Genomic DNA, 12,144 nt, shown 5'->3' with positions numbered 1-12,144 from the left:
CCGTATTTTCACGCATATAACGCGCGCGTTATACGCGTTTTTACCTACCGCGCATACCCCTCGCGCGTTATACGCGTGAGCACGGTATACAAAAGTTTTTCTACATAGTTCCCACCCCGCCCGACGCCCGATTCACCCCCCCCCATCAGGACCGCTCGCACCCCCACCCCGAACGACCGCTCGCACGCGCTCCCACCCGCACCCGCATCTACAATCGGAGCAAGAGGGAGCCCAAGCCCTCTTGCCCGGCCGACTCCCCAACTCCCCGACAATATCGGGCCAGGAGGGAGCCCAAACCCTCCTGGCCACGGCGACCCCCTACCCCCACCCCGCACTACATTACGGGCAGGAGGGATCCCAGGCCCTCCTGCCCTCGACGCAAACCCCCCTCCCTCCAATGACCGCCCCCCCCAAGAACCTCCGACCGCCCCCCCAGCCGACCCGCGACCCCCCTGGCCGACCCCCACGACACCCCCACCCCCCTTCCCCGTACCTTTGGAAGTTGGCCGGACAGACGGGAGCCAAACCCGCCTGTCCGGCAGGCAGCCAACGACGGAATGAGGCCGGATTGGCCCATCCGTCCCAAAGCTCCGCCTACTGGTGGGGCCTAAGGCGCGTGGGCCAATCAGAATAGGCCCTGGAGCCTTAGGTCCCACCTGGGGGCGCGGCCTGAGGCACATGGGCCCAACCCGACCATGTGCCTCAGGCCGCGCCCCCAGGTGGGACCTAAGGCTCCAGGGCCTATTCTGATTGGCCCATGCGCCTTAGGCCCCACCAGTAGGCGGAGCTTTGGGACGGATGGGCCAATCCGGCCTCATTCCGTCGTTGGCTGCCTGCCGGACAGGCGGGTTTGGCTCCCGTCTGTCCGGCCAACTTCCAAAGGTACGGGGAAGGGGGGTGGGGGGGGTCGGCCAGGGGGGTCGCGGGTCGGCTGGGGGGGCGGTCGGAGGTTCTTGGGGGGGGGCGGTCATTGGAGGGAGGGGGGTTTGCATCGAGGGTAGGAGGGCCTGGGATCCCTCCTGCCCGTAATGTAGTGCGGGGTGGGGGTAGGGGGTCGCCGTGGCCAGGAGGGTTTGGGCTCCCTCCTGGCCCGATATTGTCGGGGAGTTGGGGAGTCGGCCGGGCAAGAGGGCTTGGGCTCCCTCTTGCTCCGATCGTGGATGCGGGTGCGGGTGGGAGCGCGTGCGAGCGGTCGTTCGGGGTGGGGGTGCGAGCGGTCCTGCGAGGGGGGGTGGTGAATCGAACGTCGGGGGGGGGGCATCAGGTTTTCAGGGTGGGGACAGGACTTCAAGGGGGAGAGGAGAGTCGAGGCGGGCGAAAGGAGAGTTGGGCAGCATGCGCGGTATACGTGTGTGCGCGGTATATAAAAATTTCTGTACATAAAGTTGTGTTTTTCGCGCGCTATACCCGTGTGCGCGTTTTACACAGGTGCGCGTTATCTATGTGAAAATACGGTAGTCAATCCAAGTCACAATACCATCCCAGAGATAACAGATTATGGACTTTTCCACCAGGAACTTGTCCTAACCTTTTTAAAATCTCGATATGCTAACTGCTGTTACTACACCTTCTGTCAAGTTCCATGGCTTAAATATTCAATGAGTGAAAAAAATATTTTCTCCTATTTGTTTCATGTTGTCTATTATGGTATCTTTGACACAATATTCACAGCAAGGTTGCACCATGGAGCGATACAGAGGCATTAGAAAATAAGCCAAAGAATATTATGGGGCTCATTTTCAAAAAAGAAAAATGTCCAAAAAGTTGCAAAAGGGGCAGATAAAATATTTCTTTTCAAGCCCTTCCAATTCACTATTTTCAAAACTTATATTCTAGACATATATCTATACTGTTGATCAGTAGTTTGTCTAAATCTCAAGGGGGTGGGGGTGTATTGGAGGCGTAGTGTGGGCAGGACTAGGGTAGGCTTATGATTTGAAAGTTTCTCTGCCATAATCAAACATTTAACAATACATCCAAGACACAATTTTGGTTTTTGGAGCTAGACCTGTTTTAATAACAAATATGCGCCACAAAGATCCCCAAACTTGCCCAGAGGTCACTGACTTTCTCCCACCCCAAAGATGTGAATGAAAGTACACAATTGTTTGGGCAGTCCTAGAAGAGCACCAAGCAGGTCTCTGGAGTAGCCTGCTGGTCATTGCAGTGGACACCAGAGAAGGGGAATCAGCCCACATCCCACTCTAACAACTACATTTGTGGTGGAAAGTGTGAGCCTACCAAAACCTTTTGTACTCACATATAGGTGACATAAGGGGCTACTGGGGTGGTATGCAATTGGGTCCAAAAGATTTTGAGTGGGTTTTGGAGGGCTCACCATAAGGGGATTATGATATGTACCTGGGATCTTTAATGCGAAGATCACTGCCGTGCCCTCTAAGGTACCTTGCTACTCTGCTGGTTTGTCTATGTAGACAATCTACTACAAATGCTGGCCCCTCCTATATCCCTATGGCTTGTTCTGTGCGTTTTTCATTTGGGCATGCTTTTTTTTAGAAAATGGTAAAAAAGATAAACACACTAAGGACAAACACATCTAGAAATGGTAATTTTAAAAAAGTGATAAACATTGTGCTGTTTTGAAAATGGCCATTTACTCTACCCGATTTCTGGGCACACTTCCGAAAACGTCTAAACTCTGATTTAGACATCATATCAAAAATGCCCCTCTATATCTCTTTCCTAGTAATTCCCAGCATTGTTTGCTATTTTGGCTGCTGGATGTGACCAGCTGGAGCTGAAGGGAAGACATTTGCTGGATCTAGTCTGGGGATTGGGGGGAAAGGGAAACAGGTGCTGGGCCCATGTGGTGGGTGGAGTGGAGCTGGAGGAGAATGGAGAGGTGCCAGTTCCACACCTGGGCACTGAAGGAAGGGGATAGAGGTGGTGGACCCAAGGGAAGAGGGAGAGGTGCAGGACCTGCAGGGAGAAGAAAGAGAAGGAAAAGGAAAGAAAAAAGCTGAACTAAGGGGATGAAGAAGAGTGAGTGAAATATTGAACATAGTGGAGGGAGTGAGGAAGGAAAGAGAGCGTGTGAGACAGACATTGGTGTAAGGGAGTAAGAGAGGAGAGAAGCTGGACACGGAGAAATACAAAAAGAGGGAATATGGTGGGCATGAATGGGGGCATAAGAATAGGAACAAAAAGGGAATGTTGTATCTGCATTGGGGTGATATATGGACACAGAGGGGTAATGCTAGACATGGGAGAGTTTACGGACCCAGAGAAGATGGCAAGACATGGGGGAGAATAAGAATGCAGAAGGAATATGCTGGACAAGCAGGGCTTAGGAATATAGAAGAGTGATACTGTACACAGGAGGAGGGAATCATAGAATGGTGAGATGAAGGCAGGAAGATGGGCACAGGGGAAATACTAGAAAGGGAAGTTCAGTGGTATCTTGATTTACGAGCATAATCCGTTCCAGGAGGATGCTCGTAATCCAAAATGCTCGTTTATCAAAGCGAGTTTCCCCATAGGAAATAATGGAAACTCGCTTTGATAGGTTCCCCCCCCCAGGAGAACTGGCATTGCTCCCCCCGAAGGTCCCCCCTGCGATCCGGCACCCTCCCCCCCACGATCCGGCACCCCTCTGACGCGATTGGGCACCCCCCTCCCCCGACACGATTGGGCACCTCCCCGACGCTTCTTACCGTCATCTGAGCACCAGCTCCGGCATGTCCTGTGCTTGGTTCCGGTGCCCAAAGATCGGCCTCCTCTTCTGCTGGGTCTTGAGCATCTGCTCTTTCTGTAATTCACAATCCACCCGAGGTCCTCCAGTATCTGGAACACCTGATCCACAATGCACTGACTTTCGACAAACAAGGTGGCTCTGATTAGTCAGCCGTCCAAGTAGCGGTGCACCATTTTCCTCAAGTGAGCTGCCACAACCACCACCAATCATCGGACCCTTTCTTTGACATGATAAAGTAGTATCTGCCCGAGCCCGAGAGGTCAGGCAGCACCAGCTCTATGGCTTGAATATCCAACAATCTTTGTACAGTGACTTGCACTCTGACCACTTTGCAAGGGCACCCCGCAGAAGAGTTCACGAACCAATCCGTAAGAAGCTGGTCAAATTCCAGCTTGTAGCCTGATCGAATAATGTCCATAGCCCAGGGGTCTGCTATCAGGCAGGGTCTTAGGGCAACATCTACTACCAAATTCATGAGATCATCCAGGCCCTTGCCAAAACAACAACTGCCCTTTAAAGGGAAGTCTAGCTACAGTAGCCTTGGAGGTGGAATCACCAGACCATTGCCAAATCCAGAGCACACCACAAAGCCACGAAGAGGAAGTGAACAGAGCTAACTGAGTGACTAATTTCAACTCCTGCCAAAGGCACCATCTCCCTTCCCTTTCCCTCCTCGCCATAAGCACCATCTCCCATCTTCCTTCCCCTCCACGCCATAGGCATCAAGTCCCTTCCCTTCATCACCATAGGCACCATTTCCTTCATCTCATACCTCCACCCTGCCCCTCCATGGGCACCTTGCTTTGGTCTGAGTCTCCTTCCCATTCCCTCTGACCAGCATATTTTTCTCAGTGTTGGTATATTTTTCTGTGTGTGCTCCTGCAACTTTTTTTCCCATGCTATCCCCTACCCCCCTCCTGTATTCTCTCTTACCTATACTTCAGTAGCTTTTTGTCTCCTGCTGTCCACGTTCTCCAGTATCTCATCCCCCTCCCCTGTGGCTCTTTGATCTTGCATGTATATAGGCTGCTCCAATCTAGCTAGAATCCTCCTTCTCTAGCAGTCTACCTGCATAAAAAGGAAGTTTCATCAGAGGAGGCAGGCCATTACAAACAGAGGACACTGGCTAGAGCAGAGCAGTCTGCATATAGGCAAGATCAGAGGGCTGCCAGGGGGAGGGGGATGAGATAACAGAGAATGCTGGCGACAGGAGACAAAATGCTGCAGAAACGGAACTAGGGGAGAACGCGGTGGCGGGGACAGGGGAAACTAAAAGGAAAGACTGGGCAGCGGTAGGAGAGGGGAAAAAGGGAAGAGAGCAGCTTGATGTGATTAACGCAAGTTAAAATTTTTAACCTATTAAAATACGTTAAATGTATAGCCCTACTGAAAACTTATCTTTTTTCAATAGCTGTCTCTGGAAGCCATTAATGCAGCGTGGCAGACAGAGACATACCTTCCTGTTCTCCTCCTTATGTGTTTTTTCCATTTCCTCTATCCTATATTAATTATAGTTCCTTTCCCTGTTCCTATTTCTCTGACCAATGATTTTATTTTATTGTAAACTACTTTGATTCCTGACCTGAGAGGCAGTATATCAATCTCTGATTAAACATAAACATAGGAGGTCAAAAGCAACTGTTCCCTATTTACACATTCCTCTCTTTTCAAAATTTTAGACTTCTATCATCATCCCTCAGCTGTCTTCTCCAAGCTAAAGAGACCTAACCTGTTTAGCCTTTTTTCAAAGGAGAATTGCTGCATTCCCTTTTATCATTTTATTTTCTCTTTACCCTTTTGGTTCCACTGTACCTTTAGTTAGGAAAAATTGTCCTATCTTTCTTACATTATTCTTCTCTGCATTAAATTTCATTTGCCACTTAGATGGCAAATCTCCCAGTCTCACAAAATCCTCCTGTAGTTCTTCACAATCCACTTGTGATTTAATAATATTCAATCATTATTTTAACATCTGCAGTACCTTACTAGGCCAAATTTAAAGCTCTTATCTTTGATTTTCAAGGTCCTCAGTTAAATAGGACAACTTATCTAAAGAATAAGTTGGCCTTCTACACACGTTTGAGACCTCTAAGGTCCTCTTCAAGCAGCATTACTATTTGTATGTAGGTCACAAGAAAATGCACAATGTGATAGCCACCAGCAAGCCTTCTCAGTAGCCCTCATCCTCTGCAACTCACTCCCAGAGGGGCTATGCTGAAGACTACCTCTAGTTCAGGAATCGGGTAAAATCCTGACTCGTTTCTCAAGCCCTTAAGAACATAAGAAGTTGCCTCCACTGAGTCAGACCAGAGGTCCATCTCGCCCAGCGGTCCGCTCCCGCAGTGGCCCACCAGGTCCGTGACCTGTGAAGTGGTTTTTGCCCACTTTTATAACCTACCTCTAGTTCTATCTGTACCCTTCAATCCCCCTATCCTCTAGGAACCTATCCAAACCTTCCTTGAACCCCTGTAAAGTGCTCTGGCCTATCACCTCCTCCGGAAGCATAATATATTTGGTAACAGACTATCCCCTCATTCTGCCCCTGACCTAGCTGACTGCAGCTTAGAACTTAGCCTAGAACCTCATCTTTTATTCAACAGTACATTTGTAATGTGCCTTCAGTTTGTCTTGTCTGTATATCGCAACTTCAATTGTCACCTTGTCTATTAAGAGGTTTCGTTGAAATTATATTGTACAAACAGTGTTAACCTTATATCTTTGATATTTGAAGGTTCTAATCCAAGTTTAAATGTTTTATTAGGGTCTTAATGTCTCATTTATCAAGGACATTTGTTTAAACGGCTAACGTACTAAAATTGTAGGGGGTGGAAGTGATAAACAAGACAGGACAGTATGGAAAGAGGAATGCCTTTTAAGGTCTTTTATTAGTATTGTATCATATCTAATCTAATCCTTAGATTTGTATACCGCATCATCTCCACGTTCGTAGAGCTCGACGCGGTTTACAGTAGGAGAAATAGGAAGGAACTACAACAGAGGGTTAGAGGTAGAAGTGTGAAAAAAATTTAGAGGACTGGAGGATAGCGAACGTCACGCCAATTTTCAAAAAAGGATCGAGAGGGGAACCGGGCAACTATAGGCCTGTGAGTCTTACGTCTGTCCCCGGCAAGATGGTTGAAGCACTGATCAAGGATAGCATAGTCCGGCACTTGGATGCACACGACTTGATGAAACCCAGTCAACATGGATTCAGGAAAGGGAAATCATGTTTGACAAATTTACTCCAATTTTTTGAGACCGTGAACGAGCAGATTGATAGTGGGAAGCCGGTGGACATAATATACTTGGACTTCCAGAAAGCGTTCGACAAAGTCCCACACGAAAGACTTCTCAGGAAACTACAAAGCCATGGCATAGAGGGAGATATACAAAGATGGATAGGCAAATGGCTGGAAAACCGAAAGCAGAGAGTGGGCATAAATGGGAAGTTCTCCGACTGGGAGAAAGTGACTAGTGGTGTACCCCAGGGCTCGGTACTTGGGCCGATCCTTTTTAATATTTATATCAATGACCTGGAGGAAGGAACATCCAGTGAGATCATCAAGTTTGCAGACGATACAAAACTATGCCGGGCAATCAGATCGCAGGAGGATAGAGAGGAACTCCAGAGCGACTTGTGTCGGTTAGAAACATGGGCGGAGAAATGGCAGATGAAGTTCAATGTGGAGAAATGCAAGGTAATGCATTTAGGCAATAAAAATAAGGAATACGAGTATACAATGTCAGGTGCAACTCTGGGGAAGAGTGAACAAGAAAAGGACCTGGGTGTACTGATAGATAGGACCCTGAAGCCGTCGGCACAATGCGCGGCAGCGGCAAAGAAGGCAAATAGAATGTTGGGCATGATAAAGAAAGGAATCTCGAGTAGATCGGAGAAAGTTATAATGCTGCTTTATAGGGCAATGGTCAGACCACACTTGGAATACTGCGTCCAACATTGGTCTCCCTACCTAAAGAAGGATATAAAACTGCTGGAGAGGGTGCAGAGACGAGCAACAAAACTGGTAAAGGGTATGGAGAAACTGGAATACGAGGATAGACTTATAACACTAGGATTGTTCTCCCTTGAGAAAAGGAGACTGCGTGGGGATATGATCGAGACCTTCAAAATACTGAAAGGAATCGACAAAATAGAGCAGAGAAGATTATTTACATTGTCCAATTTGACACGGACTAGAGGACATGTAATGAAGCTAAGGGGAGACAGGTTCAGGACTAATGTCAGGAAGTTCTGCTTCACTCAGAGAGTGGTTGACACCTGGAATGCCCTCCCAGAGGAGATTATTGCGGAATCGACCGTCCTAGGCTTCAAGAGCAAACTAGATGCATATCTCCTTAAGAGAGGCATATAAAGATATGGTGGACTATAAATTACGCCAGGTGTACACCTGGCAGGGCCTCCGCGTGTGCGGATCACCGGACTTGATGGACCGAAGGTCTGATCCGGAGATGGCAGTTCTTATGTTCTTATGTTCTTATGACTTGGGATGCCAAGATATAAGAGTTTCCTTGATTCCTAAGTTGAAGGGAGACTTACATTTTTTGAGAAAAGCCAGGTTTTCAGATGTTTGCGGAAAACTTGGAGAGAGCTCAAGTTCCGAAGAGGGGAGGTAAGGTTGTTCCAGAGCTCAGTGATTTTGAAGTGGAGGGAGGTCCCTAGCTTTCCTGTGTGGGAAATGCCTTTTAGCGAGGGGAAGGATAATTTTAATTTGTGGGAGGATCTGGTGGTAAGCCGAGACCACCTTGGGAAGGAATTTAGGATGGGTACGCAGAACCACCTTGTCATGGTGAAAAACAGTGAATGGTGGATCGGCGACCAGTGCATGCAACTCACTAACCCTCCTGGCAGAGGTGATGGCAATGAGGAAAAGTACCTTCCATGTTAGAAGTTTGAGCGAAGTTGTGGCAAGAGGCTCAAAAGGGGGTTTCATGAGGGCTGATAAAACCACATTCAGGTCCCAGACGACAGGAGGGGGCTTCAGAGGTGGTTTGACATTGAAGAGGCCTCTCATGAACCGTGAAACCAGTGGATGAGCCGTGAGAGGTTTTCCGAGGATAGGCTCATGAAACGCAGTAATGGCACTGAGGTGGACTCTGATTGAGGTAGACTTGAGGCCAGCGTCGGACAGAGATAGCAAATAGTCCAGTACAGTTTCCACCGCTAATGAGGTGGGATTGTGATGATGCAGTAGACACCAAGAGGAGAACCTGGTCCACTTCTGATGGTAACATTGGAGGGTGGCCGGTTTCCTGGAGGCATCCAAAATGCGACGGACAGGCTGAGACAGATGCTCTGGAGAGGTCAGCCCGAGAGAAACCAAGCTGTCAGGTGGAGCGAAGACAGATTGGGATGCAGTAGAGACTGACGTTGCTGCGTAAGTAGAGTAGGAAACACAGGAAGAGGAATGGGCTCCCTGGAGCTGAGCTGAAGCAGGAGGGAGAACCAATGTTGGCGAGGCCACCGAGGAGCGATGAGAATCATGGTGGCCCTGTCCCTGCGGAGTTTGGATAACGTCCGCAACATCAGAGGTAGGGGAGGAAAGGCATAGAGAAACCGATCCGTCCAGTCGAGTAGGAATGCATCTGGGGTCAGACGATGAGGAGAGAAGAGTCTGGAACAGAACTGGGGCAGCTGATGGTTGTGAGGCGCTGCAAAGAGGTCCACCTGCGGAGTGCCCCAGCGAGCAAAGATGGAGTGGAGTGTTGAAGGGTCCAGAGTCCACTCGTGCGGTTGAAGGATGCGGCTGAGATTGTCGGCCAGGGAGTTCTGTTCGCCCTGGATATAGACAGCCTTGAGGAAGAGATTGCGGGCCGTGGCCCAGGTCCAGATGCGGAGAGCCTCCTGACAAAGGAGGCGAGATCCGGTGCCGCCTTGCTTGTTTATGTAGTACATGGCGACTTGATTGTCTGTGCACAGGAGAAGAACCTGAGGGCAGAGAAGGTGCTGGAAGGCCTTGAGAGCATAGAACATGGCTCTGAGTTCCAGGAAATTGATGTGATGTTGACGCTCCTGAGGGGTCCAGAGTCCCTGGGTGCGTAGATCTCCCAGGTGAGCTCCCCACGCATAGGGGGAGGCATCCGTGGTTATGATCATGGAGTGAGGGGGTAGATGAAAGAGTAGACCCCTGGAAAGATTTGAGGAGTTCAACCACCATTGAAGAGATTGCTGAAGAGACGATGTCACAGAGATGGGATGAGAAAGAAGATCCGTGGTCTGTGACCATTGGTTGGCAAGAGTCCATTGAGGTGTCCTGAGGTGGAGTCGTGCCAGAGGGAGCACATGGACCGTCGAGGCCATGTGGCCCAGGAGTACCATCATCTGTCGGGCAGGAATGGATTGATGAAGGAGCACCTGACGACAGAGGTGGAGCAGGGTCCGTTGACGGTCGGAGGGGAGAAACGCCCTCATTAGCGTGGTGTCGAGAACTGCTCCAATGAACTGAAGTCGCTGTGTGGGAAGCAGATGCGACTTGGGGTAGTTGATCTCGAACCCCAGGAGATGGAGGAAAGAGATGGTGTGATGAGTGGCCTGTAGCACAAGTGGAGACGTAGGTGCTTTCACCAACCAATCGTCCAAGTAGGGGAACACCTGGAGGTTGTGAGACCTGAGGAAGGCCGCTACCACAATCAGGCACTTGGTGAACACCCTGGGGGATGATGCAAGGCCAAAGGGCAGCACCTTGTACTGGTAGTGTTGGTGCTGTATCTGAAAGCGAAGGTAGCGACGGGAAGACTGATGGATGGGGATGTGTGTGTAGGCCTCCTTGAGGTCTAGGGAACATAGCCAGTCGTGTTGAGAGAGAAGAGGATAAAGCGTGGCAAGGGAGAGCATTTTGAACTTTTCCTTGACCAAACATTTGTTGAGGTCCCTGAGGTCGAGGATGGGACGAAGGTCTCCCGTTTTCTTGGGTACCAGGAAGTAACGGGAGTAGAATCCCTGACCTCTTTGGTCTGGTGGAACTTCTTCGATGGCATTGAGGAGGAGGAGGGATTGAACCTCCCGCAGGAGGAGTGGAGTTTGGGAGGAGTGAGAAGCAAACTCTACGGGAGGATTGTTTGATGGAAGAGTCTGGAAATTGAGTGAGTATCCGTGACGGATGATGCTGAGTACCCATTGGTCTGATGTGATGACCTCCCAGCTTTGGAGAAAGATGGTGAGGCGGCCTCCGATGGGTCGAGGCAGAGGTACTGAAGGTTGGAGACTGGCTATGCCCTGGAGAAAAGAGTCAAAAGGGCTGAGCGGGTTTAGACTGTGGAAGAGGCTTGGCAGGCTGTTGAGATTGAGGACGGGCCTGGGCATGCTGTTGTTGTCGAGGTCGGCGAGACTGTTGTTGAGGAGGATTGAGGGGTCTGGCCGAGAATCTGCGCTGATAAGAGGGGTGAGGCCTGTAAGGTCGGGCAGGCGGAGTCTTCTTTTTAGGTTTTATCAGCGTGTCCCATCTGGTCTCATGGGCTGAGAGTTTCTGGGTAGTTGAGTCCAGAGACTCCCCAAAGAGTTCATCGCCTAGGCAGGGTGCATTAGCGAGGCGGTCTTGGTGGTTTATGTCCAAGTCAGACACCCTCAGCCAGGCGAGACGTCTCATGGCCACAGCCAGTGCAGATGCTCGAGATGTGAGTTCGAATGAATCATAGATAGAGCGCACCATGAATTTTCGTAGCTGAAGGAGGTTAGAAATCTGCTGCTGGAAAAGCGGGATCTTATGCTCAGGAAGGTATTTCTGCAGGGCGGATAATTGTTGGACCAAGTGCTTCATATAAAAAGAGAAGTGGAAGGTATAATTATTCGGCCTATTAGCCAGCATGGCATTTTGATAGAGGCGTTTGCCGAATTTATCCATTGTCTTACCCTCTCTGCCAGGAGGGGTGGAGGCATAGACACTAGATCCCTGAGCCTTTTTTAGTGTGGACTCTACGAGAAGACTCTCATGGGGTAGTTGAGGCTTATCAAACCCCGGGATAGGGATTACTCTATATAAACTGTCCAGTTTCCTAGGGGCACCCGGGATAGTGAGGGGGGTTTTCCCAATTTTTATAAAAAGTCTCCCGTAAGATATCGTGGACGGGTAATTTGAGAAATTCCTTGGGGGGTTGTTCGAAGTCCAAAGCATCTAAAAAAGCTTGGGACTTTTTAGAGTCGGACTCTAATGGTATGGAAAGGGCCGCCGACATCTCCCGAAGGAATTTAGAAAAGGAGGATTGTTCAGGCTTTGAGGTGGTATCCGCCATTGAGGGTTCCTCATCCGTGGAAGAAGCATCCTCCTCGGTACCGAGCGGGGATTGTTTCCATAAGTCTGGGTCCCTAATGGCCGGCTCAGTGTGGTGGGTCTTGGAAAGAGATTTTCCAGATCGCATGGACACGGTACCGGGAGAGGAAGAGCGGTGTCGATCTCTGTCCCGGGAGGAATGGT

The 12,144-nt window shown here is 49.7% G+C and overlaps 1 protein-coding gene across 5 annotated transcripts in view; it reads right to left on the bottom strand.

Moving 5' to 3' along the window:
* Window positions 1-12,144, bottom strand: part of LOC117359480 (zinc finger protein 510-like) — a 141,936-nt gene that overhangs the window by 43,501 nt on the left and 86,291 nt on the right. The window lies entirely within an intron of this gene.

The sequence above is a fragment of the Geotrypetes seraphini genome, chromosome 4 (genome assembly GCF_902459505.1).
Source record: "Geotrypetes seraphini chromosome 4, aGeoSer1.1, whole genome shotgun sequence".
Classification (NCBI taxonomy): domain Eukaryota; kingdom Metazoa; phylum Chordata; class Amphibia; order Gymnophiona; family Dermophiidae; genus Geotrypetes; species Geotrypetes seraphini.
Note: the sequence above shows the minus strand (reverse complement) of the source record. Positions and strands in the feature narration are given on the sequence as shown.